This window comes from Artemia franciscana, unplaced genomic scaffold, assembly GCF_032884065.1.
Source record: "Artemia franciscana unplaced genomic scaffold, ASM3288406v1 Scaffold_1928, whole genome shotgun sequence".
NCBI lineage: Eukaryota > Metazoa > Arthropoda > Branchiopoda > Anostraca > Artemiidae > Artemia > Artemia franciscana.
In genome coordinates this window covers 20,215-44,841 of record NW_027063019.1, presented here as the reverse complement: position 1 = coordinate 44,841, position 24,627 = coordinate 20,215, and the positions used below count along the sequence as shown (strand labels likewise).

Sequence of the window (24,627 nt, the reverse complement as noted above, 5' to 3'; positions counted from 1 at the left end):
TTGCAATCGGACACGCATATTTGTAGTTAATTTTAATATTTTTACGTGTGCCCATAAATTAAAATTTTTCAGGCAAGCATTCATTTCGTCTGCAGGAGTTAAACTACGTAAAAATTGCGAATATACAACATTCTTGACTTCCCCATTGTCTGTGCATATACAAAGCCGTATGTACTAATAATGACGTCATATGCAAACGCTCTTTTTACAAACAAACAAACATGCATACACACAACTCGTTTTTATATAGATAGATAGATAGATAGATACAATACAAATTAACTGCGTAAAACTCGCGAATATACAATATTCTTCGTCCATTGTCCAATTGTCGCTGCATATAAATAGATTGTCAGGTTTACCGACCCTCGAACATGCAACGTACAATTGTCCATGGGAAAAACAATCAGTATTAAGATCTATACCACATTTTTCTAATGATTGACCTTGAGCTTTGTTAATGGTGATTGCAAATGCTAATCGAATTGGGAATTGCAATCTTTTAAATTGAAAAGGCAGAGCCGTTGGAATCATGGGAATGCGAGGAATAAGAACAGCCTCACCCTCAAAAGGCCCTGTCAAGATTGTGGCCTCTATTAGGTTTTCCATTGTTTTTTTTTACGGCAAGTTGCTTGCCAGTGCAAAGGTTTGGTGGGTTGATATTTCTTAAAAGTATTATTAGTACGCCTATTTTTAGTTGTAGCACGTGTGGTGGAAACCCCGAAAGATCTATGGAATTTAAAAATTCAGATGGATAATTAACCGCTTCATTTGGTTCCAAAACTGTGTCGACTGAATTGTAAAGGACTGCCTGGTCTAGAATCTTGGTCAAAACAATATTGTTGATTTCGTGGATGTCTATATTTTTGGGTGCGAGAATCACTCTTTCACTTAGCCATTTATTATTTTTATAATTTTTTAGAATATTCGGAAATACTTTTTCAATCAATTCATTTTTGGACGTCACTAAATTACAGAAATCAGCAGGTAGTTGTATACGTCCTGAAATTGAGTCTACTGGGAGCTTTCCGTTTCCAATTGCCAGCAATTGATCTGAAAATCTTTGACCAGAGTCATCGTTTTGCAATCGGACACGCATATTTGTAGTTAATTTTCATATTTTTACGTGTGCCCATAAATTAGAATTTTTCAGGCAAGCATTCATTTCGTCTGCAGGAGTTGATCTAGGTATTATAGGTAATGTTTGCCTGAAATCTCCCGCAAGCAATACTAATGTGCTGCCAAAGGGTTTCGACTTCCCTCTCAAATCTTTCAAGCATTGATCCAGAGCCTCGAGCGATTTTTTGTGTGCCATTGTGCACTCATCCCAAATAATAAGTTTGCATTGCTGCAATACTTTACCCATCCCAGATGATTTGGAAATATTGCACGTGGGAGTTTCTGTAGAATGCAAATTGAGAGGCAATTTCAAAGCGGAATGAGCAGTTCTTCCACCAGGCAGCAATGTTGCGGCTATTCCGGACGACGCAATTGCCAACGCTATATCATTTTTTGATCAAATCGATGCCAGAATCAGTTTTATCACAAACGTTTTACCAGTACCTCCTGGCGCATCCAAAAAGAAAATTTCTCCAACGTTGTTATCGACATAATGCATTATCGTATCATAAATGTCTTTTTGTTCCGACGTTAACTTGGAAATGTTATTTTGTACATACGACAATGGATCACTCGTACTGTAACTTTGTTCACGATCCAATTCTACACATGTCGAAACAGCAGCGATACGGTTAGGTGAAGCCATTCCCAAATCCTGAAGAGGTTTGTTTGCCATACGTACGCACAAATCTTCTATAATAACTAAAGTGTAGTTATAAATTTCTGATGTAAAATCAAAAGTCATATCTGACGTCTCTAACTGTTTTCGATGGAGTATATCTTCGGACATTTTTGACTTATATTTTTCCCATAACTCTGTAGGAGCTGATGGTGAGCAAGTTGTTAAAATGATGCGAAACAATGCACGAATTTGACTTGGGGTTGACGTTTCGCACGCGTCATTGATGCAGTTATCCCAGTGTTGGTCATTCTTCAATAAATTCATAGCTTGGCATGCACTACGGTAAGTGTCATGTATAGTACCGTTTATAGTTCTCAAATACTCAAAGGATGTCGGACCGGGTACATTCACCAAAAGCAGGCGTAGAAAGAAGCATTCATGTTGACTGAGGTGAACGGTGTAGAGTCTTCCTATCGTGGTATCTTTGAAGATGGTAGGTTGGCCGTCGACTGACTGGCTTCACTATGAAATACATATCGCCGAACTTTTGTTTTTTCAACTAAAATCTGGTAGGCATTGATGACCTTATCCAAGTCAAAATCCCAAACCCAATCATCATCGCTATCATTTTCAGTTTTGATATGTTTTGACTCTCGCTGTCCAGGTGGATCTTCATCTAACTGCGCGGTTTTGCGTTTTTTAGCCTCAAGCCTGTTTCCTTGCTGTTCTTTTGATTCCTCGGCACGCTTTCTTTTCTGACTTTCTCTATCAGCAGCAAGTTTTTTGGCATAGACTCTTTGAGCATCTTCATCGGCTTTTGCCATTGTAAGTTCATCAGTCATTGTAAACTTAAACATTAATAGATTTCTACGTGAACATATGTCTTAAATATCTTGAATGACGTCACCGTCAAAGTAAAAATGACGACAACAAATTTCATGACGTCAGTCAACACAGAAACATGACGTCACCTGATCCACAGATCCACAGACAGACAACTTATTTTTATACAGATAGATATATATATATATATATATATATATATATATATATATATATATATATATATATATATATATATATATATATATCTATATTCACAGGTGGGACACAGGGACACAACTACAATGGCGCGTAACTAATATGGCGCGTAACGACTTACGTGCTTGGGGGGCTTGGGGGGGGGGGCGCGAAGCGCTGACGAAATTAAAGACCAGGATATCGGGACATAAATGACGACCGGGACATAGGGAATATAAATGACGACCGGATCACCCAAAGAGAAAGCGACCGGGACACAAGGAATGTTCGATTAGCAATCGCCATCAGCAAAGCACTGGGACACAAATGACGACCGGGACACAGGGAATATAAATGACGACCAGGACAGTCAAAGAGAAATTACAGACCGGGACACCGGAACACAAATGACGACCGGGACACAGGGAATATAAAAGACGACCGCGACACTTAAAGAGAAATTACAGACTGGGACACCGGGTCACAAATGACGACTGGGACACAGGGAAACAACAACAACGGGGACGCCGGGAGGCACAGGGGTATATATAAATGATGACGGGGACACAGGGAATGTTCGATTAGAAATCACCATCAACAAAGCACCGGGACACAAATGACGACCGGGACACAGGGAATATAAATGGCGAACGGGGCACTCAAAGAGATATTACAGACCGGGACACCGGAACACAAATGACGACCGGGACAAAAATGACGACCGGGACACAGGGAATATAAATGACGACCGCGACACTCAAAGAGAAATTACAGACTGGGACACCGGGCCACAAATGACGACCGGGACACAGGGAAACAACTACAACGGGGACGCCAGGAGTCACAGGGGGATATATAAATGACGACGGGGACACAGGGAATGTTTGATTAGCAATCACCATCAACAAAGCTCAAGGGTAATCATTAGAATAATGAGGTTTAGATCTGAATACAGATTGTTTTTCCCATGGACAATTATATGATGCATGTTCAAGAGTCGGTAAACCTGACAATCTATTTATATGCACAGACAATGGGACAGCCGAGAATGTTGTATATTCGCAAGTTTTACATAGTATACAAAGTTTACAAATTCCTCGATGGAAAGTTCCCCCAACATATCCCCCTCTTCTCAACCCCTCCCCCCAACCAAAATATCCCCCTGAAAACGTCTGTACACTTCCCAATAACCATTACTATATGTAAGCACCTGTCAAAGTTTGTAACTTGTAGCCCCTCCCATGGGGACTGTGGGGGAGTAAGTTGTCCCCAAAGACATAGTTATAAGGTTTTTCGACTACGCTGAATAAAATGGCATTCTCAGGATTTTGATCCGTTGACTTTGGGAAAATAATTAGCGTGGGAGGGGGCCTAAGTGCCCTCCAGTTATTTTTTCCACTTAAAAAGGGCACTAGAGCTTTTCATTTCCGTTTGAATGATTCCTCTCGGACCATTCTAGGACCACTGGGTCGATACGATCACCCCTGGAAAAAAAAAACAACCCAAACAAATAAACACGCATCCGTGATCTGCCTTCTGGCAAAAAATACAAAATTCCACATTTTTGTAGTACCTACAATAGGGTTCTCTGATACGCTGAATCTGATGATGTGATTTTCGTTAAGATTCTAGGATTTTTAGGGGGCGTTTCCTCCTATTTTCTAAACTAAGGCAAATATTCTCAGGCTCGTAACTTTTGATGGGTAAGACTAAACTTGATGAAACTTATATATTCAAAGTCAGCATTAAAATGTGATTTTTTTGATGTAGCTATTGGTATCAAAATTTCATTTTTTAGAGTTTTGGTTACTATTGAGCCGGGTCGCTCCTTACTGCAGTTCGTTACCACGAACTGTTTGATGGAAAAGTTTAGAAGACCATTGGATTAATATAAAATAAGCTTAGTCGTAATAACGACTGCGTTGAAGTACGGCAAAGCAAAACTTAGGACATCGCACTAAATACCTTGCAGAGGCCCCCATTCTACACTATTCCTTCAAAAAAAAGGGATCGCTACAATTTCAGATTACTCAACTATAAACCAATCAATCTCATTTTGTTTTATGTAGTTTGGAGTTTTTATAATCACTTTGATTTTGTTTTTGGTTAAAGTCTGAGAACAGAGATTGAGCCTCAAGAAGCCAAACGATGACGTGGCAAAGAAAATAAAGAAATGACAATACTGCAGTGAGCCTAAAGAAGCGTAAATCTTCTCAAGGTAGAAAGACTTTGATCGGCATACAATTTATTGTCAGAAATACTGAGCTTAAAAGAGTACAGTGTTTCAACAGAAAACAGCTTTCCAAGTCCAAAACAATAATATTCAACAGTGAAATACAAACTGACCGTGTAAAATATTCTTCGTGTGAATTGAATGGCACATTAATCGATTCATTTGCTTTTTCGATATCCATAGGACTATTAAATCTAATCTAAGCTACATGGTTACTTTGGTCACCCTGTCACATTTTTTTTTTTGCTCGCTTTCACTCTTCCGACACTTCACTGCCTGCTGGGTAAGAAGATCCTGAACATAGCTTGCTGCATCCAAGATGCAGTTCTAACGACGTATAATAAGTTTTTGACAATTTTCCAAAAATTCTACTTATATATCTAAAGATTCACAAAATGAGTTTTTGCATATATGTGTGGGAATAGTTCTGGAAAAAATTGTTGAGGAAGTCATTGAATATAATGAAAAGTCTTTTCGCTTTAATTGTCGATGAAGCTGGAGACATTAGTACAAAGGAACAAATATCTATTTGGATCAGACATACAAACAAAACAAAGGTGTTTGAATGGTTTTTATGATTTTTTTTTAGCCTTTTGAGCTAACTGCAAAAGCTCTTTGCTAAAAATATTAAGTTTGTTTTTGAAGGGAATGGCTTGAATTCAAAATAAATATATTGACCAGGCTTACATTCATGGTACATCTATAATGAGAAGGCATCGTAACAGGTTAATATAATCCAAAAACTTTATACTGTTCAAACCCTTTTAGAATCACGACAAACCCTAAGGCGTGTCTGTTGTTGCAGTGATTTCGAAACAAAATTGCTTAGTTGCGAAAAATAAACTGGCTTTGATATCCACACTTTTTGATGCTTCGACTACTTACGAGATGCCAAGCTACAAAATTCATTAAGGACTTTAGGCAGGCAGATTGAGTATCCTCAAATCCCTCTCAAACTTGCGTTGATCTTGCAATGAAGTCACGGAAATCTAGTGCTATAACTTATCCCCTAAAGATTTGTCCGGATATAGCCTATAGGTGAGTTTCGAAATTCAAATTTTGTCGTTTTATTTTATACTCCTTAATATAATAGTAGGGAAAATAGCTTCCTTTTCAGAGTGTATTATGCAGCTCACAAAGGATTGGGTTTTTCTCGAAAACGTTTTTACGCGATATCTTGACCTGAAAAAAAGAAAATATTAAAATTTACATAAGTTTTCGCTAGTACTTTTCATATGAATAGATAAGTTTATATAATAAAACACCTAAATGAGATCTAAGTTTATATATGACATCTAACATGCAACAGCATAGTAACATTCAATAGAAATCTGATGAAAAGTCTGAGTACACCTAAACATACAGTACAAAGAAACACATTATACACATTTTACGTAAAAAGCACGCTTAAAAAACACACAAAAGAATTTGGGTGTCTATCACTTTAAAACGACTAAACCCATGTGTTTATACATTTTAAGCACAGGTTTTATCTTTTTACACAATAATTGTGTATTTATTTTTTTTTCTTGAAAATGGCTTAATATATTTTGGGAAAATTTGTATCTTCAGATATTCTGGCCTAAACGATCTAGATATGTCAGAATTTCGAAAAAATTCGTTGAGCTTTAATTTTGGAAAAAAATTTTTCATAAGATGGAGGGACAACGTGGCTTTGCCACAGCGGTGATTGAACCTATAAACTTCTGATCAAGAAGCCCACTATCATCCACCGTACTGTGACAAAGTATTTAATAATTTGATTTTTCCACAAAACTGTGTATATACTTCGGATAAAGAATTGTAAGGGAAGTAAGGAGAATTGTAAGAAGTTTACAGTAAATTGCTTACAAAGCCAAAACTGGTAAAAGCAAAAATATTTGTATATATTTTAACAAGGGATTAAAACAATTCGGAGCAATTAACGAATTAACGATAAAACAATTCGGAACAAGCAAACGAGAAAAAAACAAGTAATACAAAAAGGTAAATAACCTACATGAAAACGTGGCTTTGCCACAGCAAAGATTGAACCTATAAACCTCTGATCAAGAGGCCCACTATCATCCACCGTACTGTGACAAAGTATTTAAAAAATTTGATTTTTCCACAAAACTGTGTATATACTTCGGATAAAGAATTGTAAGGGCCTGTCTGACCAATTCAAGAGGATAAGGTAAAGGGTATTGAAAAAAAGTCTTAAGTAATGATCAATGGGAATGAAGATGGAGTCGGTACACTTGCGACAGTTAAAGTCGCAGCGGGTCAAAACCAAAAGGGAAGAACAAAGAAATATCCAATTTGAAGACAATCGGCAGCAAGAAGTAAAGCAATCAAAATAAAAGTGAAGATCAAAGAAATATGCGGTAACCACACATGCGAGAACAAGGAGTAGAACAAATTAGAAATAAAAATGAAGAACAAAGAAATACACAGCCAAAAGATATGCCACAGTGAGAATTAACAGATATGCGTTAGCAGACAAGTGGCAGCAAGAATTACAAGTGACAGCGAGAAAGTGAGTGTTACTGGCCGCAAAAACGATCTGAATAGGTCAGGACTTTAAGGAAGAATTCGTATTTTTCTAGGGGGGTTGTTGTCTGTCTGTCGACTGACGTCATGTTTGTGTGTCGACTGACGTCATGTTTGTCGACTGACGTCATTATAAGGATTGAGCTGTGTGTCGTCATGAAGTTGTTTGTCGTCTGACGTCATGTTTGTCGACTAACGAAACTACAGAATGGGAAACCGGGACACAAATGACGTGTTATGTCTGTTATAACGTAATAGAGACAACATTCTTGACAGGGCCTTTTGAGGGTGAGGCTTTTCTTATTCCACGCATTCTCATGATTCCAATGGATCTGCCTTTTCAACCTAAAAGCTTGCAATTCCCAATTTGATTAGCATATTTAGTTTTCAGTCCAGAACCACTAAAGCTATTATGTAAATATCAAAAATATTTATGTTGTCTGAGCAATAATTTTTAGTTTTTATTTCAAAATAGAAAATTACCTGACAATTTTAGAATTATATCTATCTATATATATTAAAATAAGTTGTCTGTCTGTGGATCAGGTGACGTCATGTTTCGGTGTCGACTGGGGTCATGAAGTTAGTTGTCGTCATTTTTGCTATGACGGTGACGTCATTAAAGATATTTAAGACATATATGTTCACGTAGAAATCTATTAATGTTTAAGTTTAAAATGACTGATGAACTTACAATGGCAAAAGCCGATGAAGATGCTCAAAGAGTCTATGCCAAAAAACTTGCTGCTGATAGAGAAAGTCAGAAAAGAAAGCGTGCCGAGGAATCAAAAGAACAGCAAGGAAACAGGCTTGAGGCTAAAGAACGCAAAACCGCGCAGTTAGATGAAGATCCACCTGGACAGCGAGAGTCAAAACATATCAAAACTGAAAATGATAGCGATGATGATTGGGTTTGGGATCTTGACTTGGATAAGGTCATCAATGCCTACCAGATTTTAGTTAAAAAAAAACAAAGGTTCGGCGATATGTATTTCATAGTGAAGCTGAAAAATAAAGAAGAAAAAGAAAACTTAAAAAAGAAAAAATGTATAAAACTAAAAAATACTAAAAAGAAAAAACACTCAAAGAGAATTTACAGACCGGGACACAAATGACGACCGGGACAGAGGGAATATAAATAACGACCGGGACACTCAAGGAGAAATTACAGACTGGGATACCGGGACACAAATGACGACCGGGACACAGGCAATATAAATGACGACCAGGACACAGGTATTTAAGAATATCGTTCAAAGACAAATTTTTAATTGTAAGAAGACCGTTGAAAGAGAAATTTCTAATTGTAAAATGACTGAAGAACCTACAATGGCAACACCCGAGGAAGCTGCTCAAAACGAATGTATTCACGCCAAAGTAGCTGAGTTGGTAAAGCGTTATGTTTCAGGTTCTAGGTCCGAGAGGCTCCAGGTTTGAACCTTGGCTTTAACATTAATACAAAAGAAGAAAAAAACTAAAAAAGGTAAAAACTACAAAAAAACTAAAAAGAAAATATATATATATATATATTTATATATATAATCTTTTCCACAAAAATAATAATTTAGTGCTTCTGCTTAAAAACAGCAATCGAATTGATGCCTCCTGATACGCAACTATCAACAAAGTGGCAATCGTTGTGGTCGGTGATCAGTTCTTACCTCGAGATAATATTCTTTATAGGCGAAACAATCAGTTGACAAGCAAGTTGACAATCAAGTTTTTTGGCATAGACTCTTTGAGCATCTTCATCGGCTTTTGCCATGGTAAGTTCATCAGTCATTGTAAACTTAAACATTAATAGATTTCTACGTGAGCATATGTCTTAAATATCTTGAATGACGTCACCGTCAAAGCAAAAATGACGACAACTAATTTCATGACGTCATCCGACACAGAAACATGACGTCACCTGATCCACAGATCCACACACAGACAACTTATTTTTATATATATAGATATATATATATATACTAGCTGTTGGGGTGGCGCTTCGCGCCACCCCAACACCTAGTTGGTGGGGCGCGTCGCGCCCCCCCAAGCCCCCCCGCGCGTGTAAGTCGTTACGCGCCATATTAGTTACGCGCCATATTAGTTACGCGCCATTGTAGTTGTGTCCCTTTGTCCCACCTGTGAATATAGATAGATTTATATATGTGTTTCAAACTACGTAAAAATTGCGAATATACAACATTCTTGGCTTTCCCATTGTCTGTCCATATACAAAGCCGTATGTACTAATAATGACGTCATATGCAAACGCTCTTTTTACAAACAAACAAACATGCATACACACAACTCGTTTTTATATAGATAGATAGATAGATACAATACAAATTAACTACGTAAAACTTGTGAATATACAACAGTCTTTGCTGTCCCATTGTCTGTGCGTATAAATAGATTGTCAGGTTTACCGACCCTCAAAGATGCAACATACAATTGTACATTGGTAAAGCAATCTGTATTAAGATCTATACCACATTTTTCTAGTGATTGCCCTTGAGCTTTGTTGATGGTGGTTGCAAATGCTAATCGAATTGGGAATTGCAATCTTTTAAATTGAAAAAGCAGATCCGTTGGAATCATGGGAATGCGAGGAATAAGAACAGCCTCACCCTCATAAGGCCCTGTCAAGATTGCGGCATCTATTAGGTTTTCCATTGTTTTTTTTTTACGGCAAGTCGCGTGCCATTGCAAAGCTTTGGTGGGTTGATGTTTCTTAAAAGTATTATTGGTACGCCTATTTTTAGTTGTAGCAGTTGTGGTGGACACCCTGAAGGATCTATGGAATTTAAAAATTCAGATGGATAATTAACCGCTTCATTTGGTTCCGAAATACAAATTAACTGCGTAAAACTTGCGAATATACAACATTCTTCGCTGTCCAATTGTCGCTGCATATAAATAGATTGTCAGGTTTACCGACCCTCGAACATGCAACGTACAATTGTCCATGGGAAAAACAATCAGTATTAAGATCAATACCACATTTTTCTAATGATTGACCTTGAGCTTTGTTAATGGTGATTGCAAATGCTAATCGAATTGGGAATTGCAATCTTTTAAATTGAAAAGGCAGATCTGTTGGAATCATGGGAATGCGAGGAATAAGAACAGCCTCACCCTCAAAAGGCCCTGTCAGGATTGTGGCCTCTATTAGGTTTTCCATTGTTTTTTTTACGGCAAGTCGCGTGCCATTGCAAAAAATGTGGTATTGATCTTAATACTGATTGTTTTTCCCATGGACAATTGTACGTTGCATGTTCGAGGGTCGGTAAACCTGACAATCTATTTATATGCAGCGACAATTGGACAGCGAAGAATGTTGTATATTCGCAAGTTTTACGCAGTTAATTTGTATTTCGGAACCAAATGAAGCGGTTAATTATCCATCTGAATTTTTAAATTCCATAGATCCTTCAGGGTGTCCACCACAACTGCTACAACTAAAAATAGGCGTACCAATAATACTTTTAAGAAATATCAACCCACCAAAGCTTTGCAATGGCACGCGACTTGCCGTAAAAAAAAACAATGGAAAACCTAATAGATGCCACAATCTTGACAGGGCCTTATGAGGCTGAGGCTGTTCTTATTCCTCGCATTCCCATGATTCCAACGGATCTGCTTTTTCAATTTAAAAGATTGCAATTCCCAATTCGATTAGCATTTGCAACCACCATCAACAAAGCTCAAGGGCAATCACTAGAAAAATGTGGTATAGATCTTAATACAGATTGCTTTACCAATGTACAATTGTATGTTGCATCTTTGAGGGTCGGTAAACCTGACAATCTATTTATACGCACAGACAATGGGACAGCGAAGACTGTTGTATATTCACAAGTTTTACGTAGTTAATTTGTATTGTATCTATCTATCTATGTATCTATATAAAAACGAGTTGTGTGTATGCATGTTTGTTTGTTTGTAAAAAGAGCGTTTGCATATGACGTCATTATTAGTACATACGGCTTTGTATATGGACAGACAATGGGAAAGCCAAGAATGTTGTATATTCGCAATTTTTACGTAGTTTGAAACACATATATAAATCTATCTATATTCACAGGTGGGACACAGGGACACAACTACAATGGCGCGTAACTAATATGGCGCGTAACGACTTACGCGCGCGGGGGGGCTTGGGGGGGCGCGAAGCGCCCCACCAACTAGGTGTTGGGGTGGCGCGAAGCGCCACCCCAACAGCTAGTATACATATATATATCTATATATATAAAAATAAGTTGTCTGTGTGTGGATCTGTGGATCAGGTGACGTCATGTTTCTGTGTCGGTTGACGTCATGAAATTAGTTGTCGTCATTTTTGCTTTGACGGTGAAGTCATTCAAGATATTTAAGACATATGCTCACGTAGAAATCTATTAATGTTTAAGTTTACAATGACTGATGAACTTACCATGGCAAAAGCCGATGAAGATGCTCAAAGAGTCTATGCCAAAAAACTTGATTGTCAACTTGCTTGTCAACTGATTGTTTCGCCTATAAAGAATATTATCTCGAGGTAAGAACTGATCACCGACCACAACGATTGCCACTTTGTTGATAGTTGCGTATCAGGAGGCATCAATTCGATTGCTGTTTTTAAGCAGAAGCACTAAATTATTATTTTTGTGGAAAAGATTATATATATAAATATATATATATATATATATTTTCTTTTTAGTTTTTTTGTAGTTTTTACCTTTTTTAGTTTTTTTCTTCTTTTGTATTAATGTTAAAGCCAAGGTTCAAACCTGGAGCCTCTCGGACCTAGAACCTGAAACATAACGCTTTACCAACTCAGCTACTTTGGCGTGAATACATTCGTTTTGAGCAGCTTCCTCGGGTGTTGCCATTGTAGGTTCTTCAGTCATTTTACAATTAGAAATTTCTCTTTCAACGGTCTTCTTACAATTAAAAATTTGTCTTTGAACGATATTCTTAAATACCTGTGTCCTGGTCGTCATTTATATTGCCTGTGTCCCGGTCGTCATTTGTGTCCCGGTATCCCAGTCTGTAATTTCTCCTTGAGTGTCCCGGTCGTTATTTATATTCCCTCTGTCCCGGTCGTCATTTGTGTCCCGGTCTGTAAATTCTCTTTGAGTGTTTTTTCTTTTTAGTATTTTTTAGTTTTATACATTTTTTCTTTTTTAAGTTTTCTTTTTCTTCTTTATTTTTCAGCTTCACTATGAAATACATATCGCCGAACCTTTGTTTTTTTAACTAAAATCTGGTAAGCATTGATGACCTTATCCAAGTCAAGATCCCAAACCCAATCATCATCGCTATCATTTTCAGTTTTGATATGTTTTGACTCTCGCTGTCCAGGTGGATCTTCATCTATCTGCGCGGTTTTGCGTTCTTTAGCCTCAAGCCTGTTTCCTTGCTGTTCTTTTGATTCCTCGGCAAGCTTTCTTTTCTGACTTTCTCTATCAGCAGCAAGTTTTTTGGCATAGACTCTTTGAGCATTGTGAGAAATCCCTTTCTATTATTTATGTATTGCCTTATATTATATTCTATAATATAACATACACTATACGCCATAGCTATACGACATATAATTTTACGACAGGCTGACATCCTCGAATTCTTGTTTACCCATTATTTACCAGTTTTATTTTTAGACGGGTAACCTTCACCTACGATCAAGTTCAACAGGCTGACACCTTCAAACCCTTGTTTACCCATTTTTATTTGTCTGTCCGTATTTACTTTGAGCGTTAGATAACCTTCAACCTATAGTCAAACTCAAAGCTTTAATTGATTACAAAACCGGACCGGAGAGGGCGACCCTTAAAAGTGAATGTTAGAACAATATTCGGGGAGTTCTGATTCAAAATTTCTGGACGACAGATAGATATAACAACCCTGCTACTTATATTTGGCTTATCGTTTTTCCTCTTGGACCAGCATTCTTTCTTGGATACTAGTTTTTCAATTAATACGAGGGACAGCCTGTTGTGTGTATTTACAAGATTTGACGTAAGTTTTTTTTATTTTCCAGATTTATATTTCTTCGCCCAAGCAAGGACTTTTCATCAACGAGAAAGAACTCTCCAGCTCAACTTCTTTCCACTTTATCTTTCTTTACCTGTTTTTTTACATACTCCTTCTAAAATAAAATTCCTTGTCTTGAGAGATTGTGACTTATAATAGGACTTAGGGAACAGATAGACTGTTGCCATAGTAGATAGAAAAGTGAACCTATTCGCACATTGAATACTAGTGACACGCTACCATAATTCAAAGCACTAGTATTCGCTTACTCACCCCAAAGGGTGGGATCTTACAAAGTGGTGGCTAGCGGTGTTCTTTTCTGCTCTATGGTGGCATTCTTACTGTTTTCTATCTATTTTTTTCATTTGATTTTTCCCCCTACAATTTTTCTTCGCCCGAGTCGGCTCATTTTTAGCAAAGGAGATTCCCATATTCCTATCTATAAGCTAGAATTTTCTTGTCTATAGACTAATGTACTAGTTTCTCCAAGTACGATAAGTTTTTCCTCGTTAATTTATGAGTTTAGTCTCTTTGCATTATCCATAGATCATTTTTTTTGCATTTTCTTTACTGTCTGTAACATCAATAGATTTTTATTGACTCATAAAATTAACACAGCATATCTGTCTCCTAATAAATTTTATTGCTTCTTGTAAAAATTTACGATGTCTACCGGAAATTCAAGTAACCCGACAAATATCCCAGATAATTCTCAATTAGCCTATCAACAGGTCCCTTCTCAAATAACCCATCAGAGGGTAGTTGACCCTTTTTCACACATTCAAACTTTAACAAAACCATCGGAAGTAAAGACTTGGATAAGACAACTTAAAAGCGTGAAGGCTACTCTAAAATGGGACGATGATTATACTTTAGTTATGGCGTCAAACACCTGTAGAGGAATTTTCCAGCGGCATGTGGACGAAATAATTGAGTTGGGAAACACTTTTACGCTTGATGACCTATGCGAAAAATTGTTAAGAAATGTAGGTGCTAGAAAAACCCCTCGGCAATGTCTGCAGGCAATAGTAGAAATGAAGCAAAAACCAGAGGAAGCTGTCTTTGAATTTTATATGAGATTAAAAACGGGAAAGATAGATTATTGTAAAGCAGAAGGGTTAGACAACTCAAAAAGTATTGATGCATTTGCCTTAGTCGATTCAATTGTTCTTCAAGCGTTCGAGACGGGGCTGCGGAGTGAGCTCCAAGAAGCGGTTAGGTTAAGACAAGATGATTATGATAATCTAGACGAAGCACTCGAAATCGCCCAAACTATCGAGTCAGTAAAATCTAGCCTCAGATCTAACAGCCAAATGGACCAATTTAAATATCTTACGGCAGGGGTCGCAGAAATAAATATTAGTAGAACCAGAACTCCCCATGGGCAAGCAGGAAGGGCTGCCCGTGGTAATTACTTTTCAAATCAATACAATTCTTACCAGCAGGGTCCACGCCAGATGACCCGGCACCCAAATACGGGGAATACTTTTTTCAATCTAGATATTATCAAGGGCTACAGGGATCGCATTTACAAGGTTCTGGGAGGTATTATGAAAGAAATCCCAGAGATAGTTATAATTATTAGAGCCCTAGAGGTCATTTTGATCAAAGAGGTATTGTCCTACATCATTTTATGTATTTATGTTATTCTATTTTGGTTTTGTCTATATTAGTTTAATTTACTTTATTTTTAGGTTAATATTTTTTATTTTACAATTTCTTTTACGCTCCAACATACCTTATAGCGATAACTGTTGAGTTAACCATTAATAATAATAAAAGAATAAGATTAGGGAAATCAAAATGAGAGGATGGATGTCTTATGTAGATGTAACAGCTGAAATTTAGGTAGGTTTTTTTAACTCATGGGATCAATTTGTCACACACATACAAACCCCTCCCCCCCAGATTTCCTGGGTATTTAAATTAAAAGCTTGCTTATATGTTGCCCCAACTCATGATGCGCCCAGGGATTACTGTACCCCCTTCCTTAGCTACGCCATCGCATACGAATGCGTCACGTTGTTTTTGTAATCTTTGAATTTAAAATATTAATATATTTTTGTCTTGTTTTTGTTGGTCCTTCCGACCTTCTATGAAATAAAAGATGCCACTCGGCTGTAATTTCACTTTGGTCCTTGATTTTCCCCTCGTAAAAATCTATTAATACAATATTAGTTTTTTAACTCTGTTGAACGAAAATGGATGTAGGCAAGGTCAAACTTTAAGGGAAGGAAAATTGGGAAAAAAGAACTCTAGGGGAGAGAAAGTTGAAGGAAAGTCAGAACAAGAAGTTTAGGGGATGGAAATTTTGCTACCCACTGCGTGTACATCGTTCGAGTCGTAAATAAAAAAAGAAAGAATAAATATTAAAATTTAAAAATAGAAATGTAATTTTTATTCGATTCAAACTGATTTCTACAATACAGATGCCACTTGGCTGTGGTTACTTGGCTGGCTTACTAAAAGATGCCAATCGGCTAAGGTAATTCAAAAGATGGTATGTCTCAGCATAAGTTTTGAAGAGAGGGAAGATTGGCAGAAAAATTTATTTATTCTTCACTTTATCGGACAATTATTTCGCACAGGTTATTTCAAACACGACATAAATCTTCAATTACTATGTGTTTCGGTTTTACGGTTTGTTTTCCGAACCTGGACTACGATTGTTAACTACTGTTATGTGAACCGCAATTCATACGATGATTCTGACAGGGCCTTGGTGTCAAGGGTTTGCTTCTTTGTCAGCAAGTCAATTGTCATGTTGTCAGACAGAAACATAAAATGGCTCTACATTAAGGGGAAGCTCAACCCAGTTGATGTATTAAGCCGACCACCAGACGACACGCTTCTTCAAACTCGTCCTTTCTCACTCGCGGATGAAGAAGCAGAGTTTTTTTTGGCAGTGACAGTACAGACAGAATCAACGACAATGAATTCAACTTCGCCGAAAAGGAAGTTTGGACTTTCTAGGTTTGGAAGTTCAACAGATTAGGGAGTACCAGATGAATGACGTAGAATTAGCACCAATTATAAGCTTAATGCTTCAGCAAGGGACAAATGATTACGCGAAATTTGAATTTAGTAGCACAAATGGGGATGCCCTGCAAAGACAGGAAGACCGGGACGCCGGGTTGAGATTTAATGAAGATAGAAATGGCAAAAATAGCCATATTACAGTTAGTCCACAGGACCATGACTCCTTAGGAGAGGCTGCTAGTCTCCAAGACCAGCCTGATTATATTGATACTTCGGAAAGAAATGAGAAATTGAATGATATGAAAGGAAATGAATGTATATTTATAGATCCACAAATGAATCCAGGAAAGCTTGAAAAGTTACTGGAAAAGTGGAATATAGTGCCATGGCTGCAGAAGGAAGTTGACAGGCTCATTTTGTGGGAAAGGATTTGGTATCGGATGCCGCCACCGGAAGAAGGCAGAAAATCAAATGCGCAAATTTTACAACTACTGATTCCTAGGTGCCTGATTCCTGGTGTTTTCCAACTGTCGCATTCACATGTCCTCATGGCCGCCCACCAGAACGCGGAAAGAAGCCTAGTCTAACTAAGAAATTTCTGCTATTTCGACAAGATGTCGACACATATGAAGAATGAGGCTCAGAATTGCCATATTTGCATGCGTAGAAATATTACCCCCAAAGTTGTGCCCGAGCTACAAAAGAATGTCTTCGCTGAAATAAGCTTTGAAACGTGGTGTTTGGACACTTTAGATCCTTTGCCTTTGTCTGGAGGCAACAAATATGTCGTTGTCTGCGTAGATGTCCGTACTTCCTTAGTTGTCTTAGAACCCGTACCTGATGTTACTTCAGAGACTATTGTAAATTTTTACTGCGTCGCGTTATTTCTTATTTGGAATGTTTCGTTTTCAATTGACAGATTGTCACGCGCCTTTCCGCTCAAGTCTTTTCAAACGACTTATGAGTTCCTTGAAGGTGAAAAAACTCTTCACCAGCCATCGGGGTCCTTCCACGATTGGAACAGCAGAGAACAAGGTCAAACCTCTTAACCCCCGCTCTGGATACGGCCTTGGCTAATGGTTTTTGACGTGCTTAAATAGGATCGATGTTATTGTTTTGCTATTAAATTCCATTACTATAGGTTCCGCACAAGGTGGAAATTGCTTTTTCTAATTTCAATAATCATATTGTAAGACTGAGGGGTAGGAGCACTTGATGTTAAAATAAAAATCAATAAAAAAAAGTCTATTTTTCCAATCTCTAACTGCTGATAAAGCTAACTTCAGTTTAGGTCAGAACAATTTTGGTGTGGGATGTGTTCTTTTATATAGGTATCATTGTATATGTATATGTGTATGTATATGTATCATTACAAAAATTAGCCTGGTTTGACTTTTGTTTTAAATTGTGTTTGTTTATATTCGCATATATGTATAACTGAGTGTTTCCACTCTACTAATGTTGTATTAAAATATTCGATTACCAAAACACGTAAAACTATAGTAGGATACTTTCTGGGAAAAGTATAAATAAAGTAGAAGTTATAATATGTCTATATAACTAAGGTTTAAAGACTTGAATCAAGACAGACGGGCTGCTCATTTGAATTTTGGGCATACACTTGAAAATATTTAAAAACAAAATGATAAAAATGGTAATTTATAAGCTACGACTATCTTAGGACATAAAGGTTTTAGTCAATGGCTTAGGGATAATTCTTTCTCTGTTTAAGAATTGATTTAAGAATTTCTATGTATAATTTTATGGACCAAGTCCATAAGTCGATATCACCGTCCACCTCATCCTCCCAAATCGGTAAGCACTCGCCATTTCTTCTAACGGAAATCTTTTGGACCTGGTTAAAATTGTAAAATGTGAACTCATGTCAACTTCAGAACATTTAATAGTTGTGTGCTATTTACCACTGAATCGAATAGGCAGTGAATTTAACTTGTATGAAACAATATCAGTGCCGTACAGAATAAGTGACTCCCAACATTATATTAAAACTCAACCTTCTTCCGACTTTTTTGCTGTAACAAATGATGCTGATTCATACCTGTTATTGAACCGTTATGATTTAGAATTTAATTGTGTATCCTATAAACAGAAAACCATTTGTGATAGCCATATAGTTCTGAGAAAAGCTAGCTTCAAATCATGCTCACATGCTACTTTTACAGAAGATACAAGTGCAATTAACCAGTTATGCGAAAGGAAGGTAACAGCGTTCTCCTCGCCATTTGCAGCTGTTTTAGACCAAGACACCTGTGTCTTTGCAATCCCTACGTCAGGACCAGTTACCCTGAATGTTGTCTGTCCTGAATCAAATTTATTTTTAACTAATCAAACTTATAAACATTATTCAATCAACGTTAGTGAGGCCCAAGTTTTTTCTATCAACAGTGAGTGTAAAATTAGTCATTCGTCTTTTATAATTCAAGATTTTTAGAGCCCTGTCACTTCGTTTCTTGCCAAATCTTTTTGGCCCGTATCAGAGGTGGAAAAGCTTATTTTACCATTAGATCAAGTTACGTCAAAATTTACCATTGAAAAAGTGAATGAGTACTGGCAAGAAAAATTAATATCAAAAACTAATAGAATTGACAAAACTATTGAACTTCCACTCGAACTCTTTTTGACGGGTGAACCAACCAGTACTCATCCACCGTCATTAACACCAATTTTTATACTCTTAACTATATTAACAATTGCAGTTATTTTATGTATGTGCATATCTCTGCATTTATACAGAGAACTTAGTAAATATTCTGATACAATGTTTATGCCTATCCAAAATCTGAGGGAAGAAATTCCTCCAGAAGAAGGAGCCTTGTGAAAAAATTTATCTTGTGACTAAATGTTCAAAAGGGGTTGATCGAAACTGAAGAAAAATTTGAATTTTTAGCTGGGAGCCTACTATACATAAAAAAAACATTAAATAAGGTTTCAGGGAGGAATTTGGAAAAGAGAAAACAATTACTTCGATATTATCTCCCCCCCCCCTTCATATTCATTACTTGCTCTTCATAGCTTAGCCTAAGTTATTAAATTTTCCACGAGGGGTATTTACATTCTTCAAAGTCGAGTGATTGACAATTAAGGGTTATTCAAGAACCTTATTGCAAAAAAAGACGTGCTACCGTTACCTGGCAAACGAAAAAAAATGCACCCCTCGGCAAAGCAGTCGATATATTATGTGGTTAGTCAACCCTATATTTTGACACCATATACAGATTTGCATAAAACCCTTTCTGTCTGTTCAGGCAGGTCGAGCTTATATGACATAACAAAGGGGTCAACACTGACGAATACTACGTAAGTATAAATATACCACAATCGGGAATTTTCATAACTAGACTAAAAGAAGTATATTCGTAGAATAAATTTTTTTACCGAGGTATTTCAAGCTCTTACGAAAAGTTCATATCAGTAAAGATATTTGGGGTATTGCACCAGGGAGATTCATTTAAAATTCAGCTTCGAATAACCGCTAACGTTAGTAAAATTTGTGTAGTGTACCGATTTTAAAGAAAAGAAAAAAAAGAACCCTTGAAAAAAAGAAGACACTGAAAAAAAAGGAGAACGCTTGGAAAAAAAAAACAAGACTGGAGAAAAAAAGAAAAAAGAATGATAACTCCGGCGATCCAAGGAAAAAAAAGAAAAAAAGGAAACAAGGGATAAACAGATTTTTTATCATCTAATTCAATTATTTCTTGATGTTCCTTGTGAAAGAATTTTGTTTTGTCAAAGATTTTGTTCTGTTAAAGATTTTGTTCTGTTAAAGATTTTGTTCTGTTAAAGATTTTGTTCTGTTAAAGATTTTGTTCTGTCAAAGATTTTGTTCTGTCAAAGATTTTGTTCTGTCAAAGATTTTGTTCTGTCAAAGATTTTGTTCTGTCAAAGATTTTGTTCTGTCAAAGATTTTGTTCTGTCAAAGATTTTGTTCTGTCAAAGATTTTGTTCTGTCAAAGATTTTGTTATGTCAAAGATTTTGTTATGTCAAAGATTTTGTTATGTCAAAGATTTTGTTATGTCAAAGATTAAGTTCTGTCAAAGATTCAGTAGTGTTCACTTTATGTATTTGTGCAGTGTTAATCCTTGACGAGTCAATGCTAATATTGACAAGAACCAATGTTTTTCGTAGCTTTGCCTTAGTGATGGTATATCATTGTATAACCATATATTATATGCTCTGTAATGAGTTCTTGTTCGACACAAGTTTAAATTCTATAGTTGACATAAGTTCACACACAAATCAAAGTGACTAACTTATAGAGCAAATAATATTAAGGGAAGAAATGGATAAACGTGATGACATCTTTAATCACTTTACTAATACACCGTACCTCTCTTATAATTATTCTAAAACTATAGTGAATTCCCTCGGACAAAGTGAAAAAAAATAAAAAAAAAAAAATCTTTTTCGTCATGTTTTTATCATTTTTTTTTCATGAATTCTTTCATTTCATGAAACCTAATGGGTTAGGGTGTTATAGAGATTATTTTTCCAGACACTCCGATTTTTAGTATTTAATGTTCAATGTTTTATACCTTCTATTTTTCAGATTCTTCTCGTATAGTAGATACCTAGATGATACAAAATTACACACAACAGTTTTAAACAACACAAAGGCGGCTTGTTGGTGTAGCACCGAGCCGTGCTTTTTCGAAGCTGGGGAGTATGTGAGAAATCCCTTTCTATTATTTATGTATTGCCTTATATTATATTCTATAATATAACATACACTATACGCCATAGCTATACGACATATAATTTTACGACAGGCTGACATCCTCGAATTCTTGTTTACCCATTATTTACCAGTTTTATTTTTAGACGGGTAACCTTCACCTACGATCAAGTTCAACAGGCTGACACCTTCAAACCCTTGTTTACCCATTTTTATTTGTCTGTCCGTATTTACTTTGAGCGTTAGATAACCTTCAACCTATAGTCAAACTCAAAGCTTTAATTGATTACAAAACCGGACCGGAGAGGGCGACCCTTAAAAGTGAATGTTAGAACAATATTCGGGGAGTTCTGATTCAAAATTTCTGGACGACAGATAGATATAACAACCCTGCTACTTATATTTGGCTTATCGTTTTTCCTCTTGGACCAGCATTCTTTCTTGGATACTAGTTTTTCAATTAATACGAGGGACAGCCTGTTGTGTGTATTTACAAGATTTGACGTAAGTTTTTTTTATTTTCCAGATTTATATTTCTTCGCCCAAGCAAGGACTTTTCATCAACGAGAAAGAACTCTCCAGCTCAACTTCTTTCCACTTTATCTTTCTTTACCTGTTTTTTTACATACTCCTTCTAAAATAAAATTCCTTGTCTTGAGAGATTGTGACTTATAATAGGACTTAGGGAACAGATAGACTGTTGCCATAGTAGATAGAAAAGTGAACCTATTCGCACATTGAATACTAGTGACACGCTACCATAATTCAAAGCACTAGTATTCGCTTACTCACCCCAAAGGGTGGGATCTTACAGCATCTTCATCGGCTTTTGCCATTGTAAGTTCATCAGTCATTTTAAACTTAAACATTAATAGATTTCTACGTGAACATATATGTCTTAAATATCTTTAATGACGTCACCGTCATAGCAAAAATGACGACAACTAACTTCATGACGCCAGTCGACACCGAAACATGACGTCACCTGATCCACAGACAGACAACTTATTTTAATATATATAGATAGATATAATTCTAAAATTGTCAGGTAATTTTCTATTTTGAAATAAAAACTAAAAATTATTGCTCAGACAACATAAATATTTTTGATATTTACATAATAGCTTTAGTGGTTCTGGACTGAAAACTAAATATGCTAATCAAATTGGGAATTGCAAGCTTTTAGGTTGAAAAGGCAGATCCATTGGAATCATGAGAATGCGTGGAATAAGAAAAGCCTCACCCTCAAAAGGCCCTGTCAAGATTGTTGTCTCTATTACGTTATAACAGACATAACACGTCATTTGTGTCCCGGTGTCCCATTCTGTAGTTTCGTTAGTCGACAAACATGACGTCAGACGACAAACAACTTCATGACGACATACAGCTCAATCCTTATAATGACGTCAGTCGACAAACATGACGTCAGTCGACACACAAACATGACGTCAGTCGACAGACAGACAACAACCCCCCTAGAAAAATACGAATTCTTCCTTAAAGTCCTGACCTATTCAGATCGTTTTTGCGGCCAGTAACACTCACTTTCTCGCTGTCACTTGTAATTCTTGCTGCCACTTGTCTGCTAACGCATATCTGTTAATTCTCACTGTGGCATATCTTTTGGCTGTGTATTTCTTTGTTCTTCATTTTTATTTCTAATTTGTTCTACTCCTTGTTCTCGCATGTGTGGTTACCGCATATTTCTTTGATCTTCACTTTTATTTTGATTGCTTTACTTCTTGCTGCCGATTGTCTTCAAATTGGATATTTCTTTGTTCTTCCCTTTTGGTTTTGACCCGCTGCGACTTTAACTGTCGCAAGTGTACCGACTCCATCTTCATTCCCATTGATCATTACTTAAGACTTTTTTTCAATACCCTTTACCTTATCCTCTTGAATTGGTCAGACAGGCCCTTACAATTCTTTATCCGAAGTATATACACAGTTTTGTGGAAAAATCAAATTATTAAATACTTTGTCACAGTACGGTGGATGATAGTGGGCCTCTTGATCAGAGGTTTATAGGTTCAATCTTTGCTGTGGCAAAGCCACGTTTTCATGTAGGTTATTTACCTTTTTGTATTACTTGTTTTTTTCTCGTTTGCTTGTTCCGAATTGTTTTATCGTTAATTCGTTAATTGCTCCGAATTGTTTTAATCCCTTGTTAAAATATATACAAATATTTTTGCTTTTACCAGTTTTGGCTTTGTAAGCAATTTACTGTAAACTTCTTACAATTCTCCTTACTTCCCTTACAATTCTTTATCCGAAGTATATACACAGTTTTGTGGAAAAATCAAATTATTAAATACTTTGTCACAGTACGATGGATGATAGTGGGCTTCTTGATCAGAAGTTTATAGGTTCAATCACCGCTGTGGCAAAGCCACGTTGTCCCTCCATCTTATGAAAAATTTTTTTCCAAAATTAAAGCTCAACGAATTTTTTCGAAATTCTGACATATCTAGATCGTTTAGGCCAGAATATCTGAAGATCCAAATTTTCCCAAAATATATTAAGCCATTTTCAAGAAAAAAAAATAAATACACAATTATTGTGTAAAAAGATAAAACCTATGCTTAAAATGTATAAACACATGGGTTTAGTCGTTTTAAAGTGATAGACACCCAAATTCTTTTGTGTGTTTTTTAAGCGTGCTTTTTACGTAAAATGTGTATAATGTGTTTCTTTGTACTGTATGTTTAGGTGTACTCAGACTTTTCATCAGATTTCTATTGAATGTTACTATGCTGTTGCATGTTAGATGTCATATATAAACTTAGATGTCATTTAGGTGTTTTATTATATAAACTTATCTATTCATATGAAAAGTACTAGCGAAAACTTATGTAGATTTTAATATTTTCTTTTTTTCAGGTCAAGATATCGCGTAAAAACGTTTTCGAGAAAAACCCAATCCTTTGTGAGCTGCATAATACACTCTGAAAAGGAAGCTATTTTCCCTACTATTATATTAAGGAGTATAAAATAAAACGACAAAATTTGAATTTCGAAACTCACCTATAGGCTATATCCGGACAAATCTTTAGGGGATAAGTTATAGCACTAGATTTCCGTGACTTCATTGCAAGATCAACGCAAGTTTGAGAAGGATTTGAGGATACTCAATCTGCCTGCCTAAAGTCCTTAATGAATTTTGTAGCTTGGCATCTCGTAAGTAGTCGAAGCATCAAAAAGTGTGGATATCAAAGCCAGTTTATTTTTCGCAACTAAGCAATTTTGTTTCGAAATCACTGCAACAACAGACACGCCTTAGGGTTTGTCGTGATTCTAAAAGGGTTTGAACAGTATAAAGTTTTTGGATTATATTAACCTGTTACGATGCCTTCTCATTATAGATGTACCATGAATGTAAGCCTGGTCAATACATTTATTTTGAATTCAAGCCATTCCCTTCAAAA

The 24,627-nt window shown here is 36.4% G+C and overlaps 1 long non-coding RNA gene across 1 annotated transcript; it reads right to left on the bottom strand.

Annotated features, from left to right (window-relative positions):
* Positions 1–4,989: 4,989 nt before the first annotated feature.
* LOC136042750 (uncharacterized) lies at positions 4,990–24,365 on the bottom strand. Its single transcript, XR_010621407.1, has 2 exons — positions 24,227–24,365; positions 4,990–6,176 (listed from the first exon to the last, which is right to left on the bottom strand). It is a non-coding gene; the product is annotated as an uncharacterized LOC136042750 (long non-coding RNA).
* Positions 24,366–24,627: the final 262 nt, after the last annotated feature.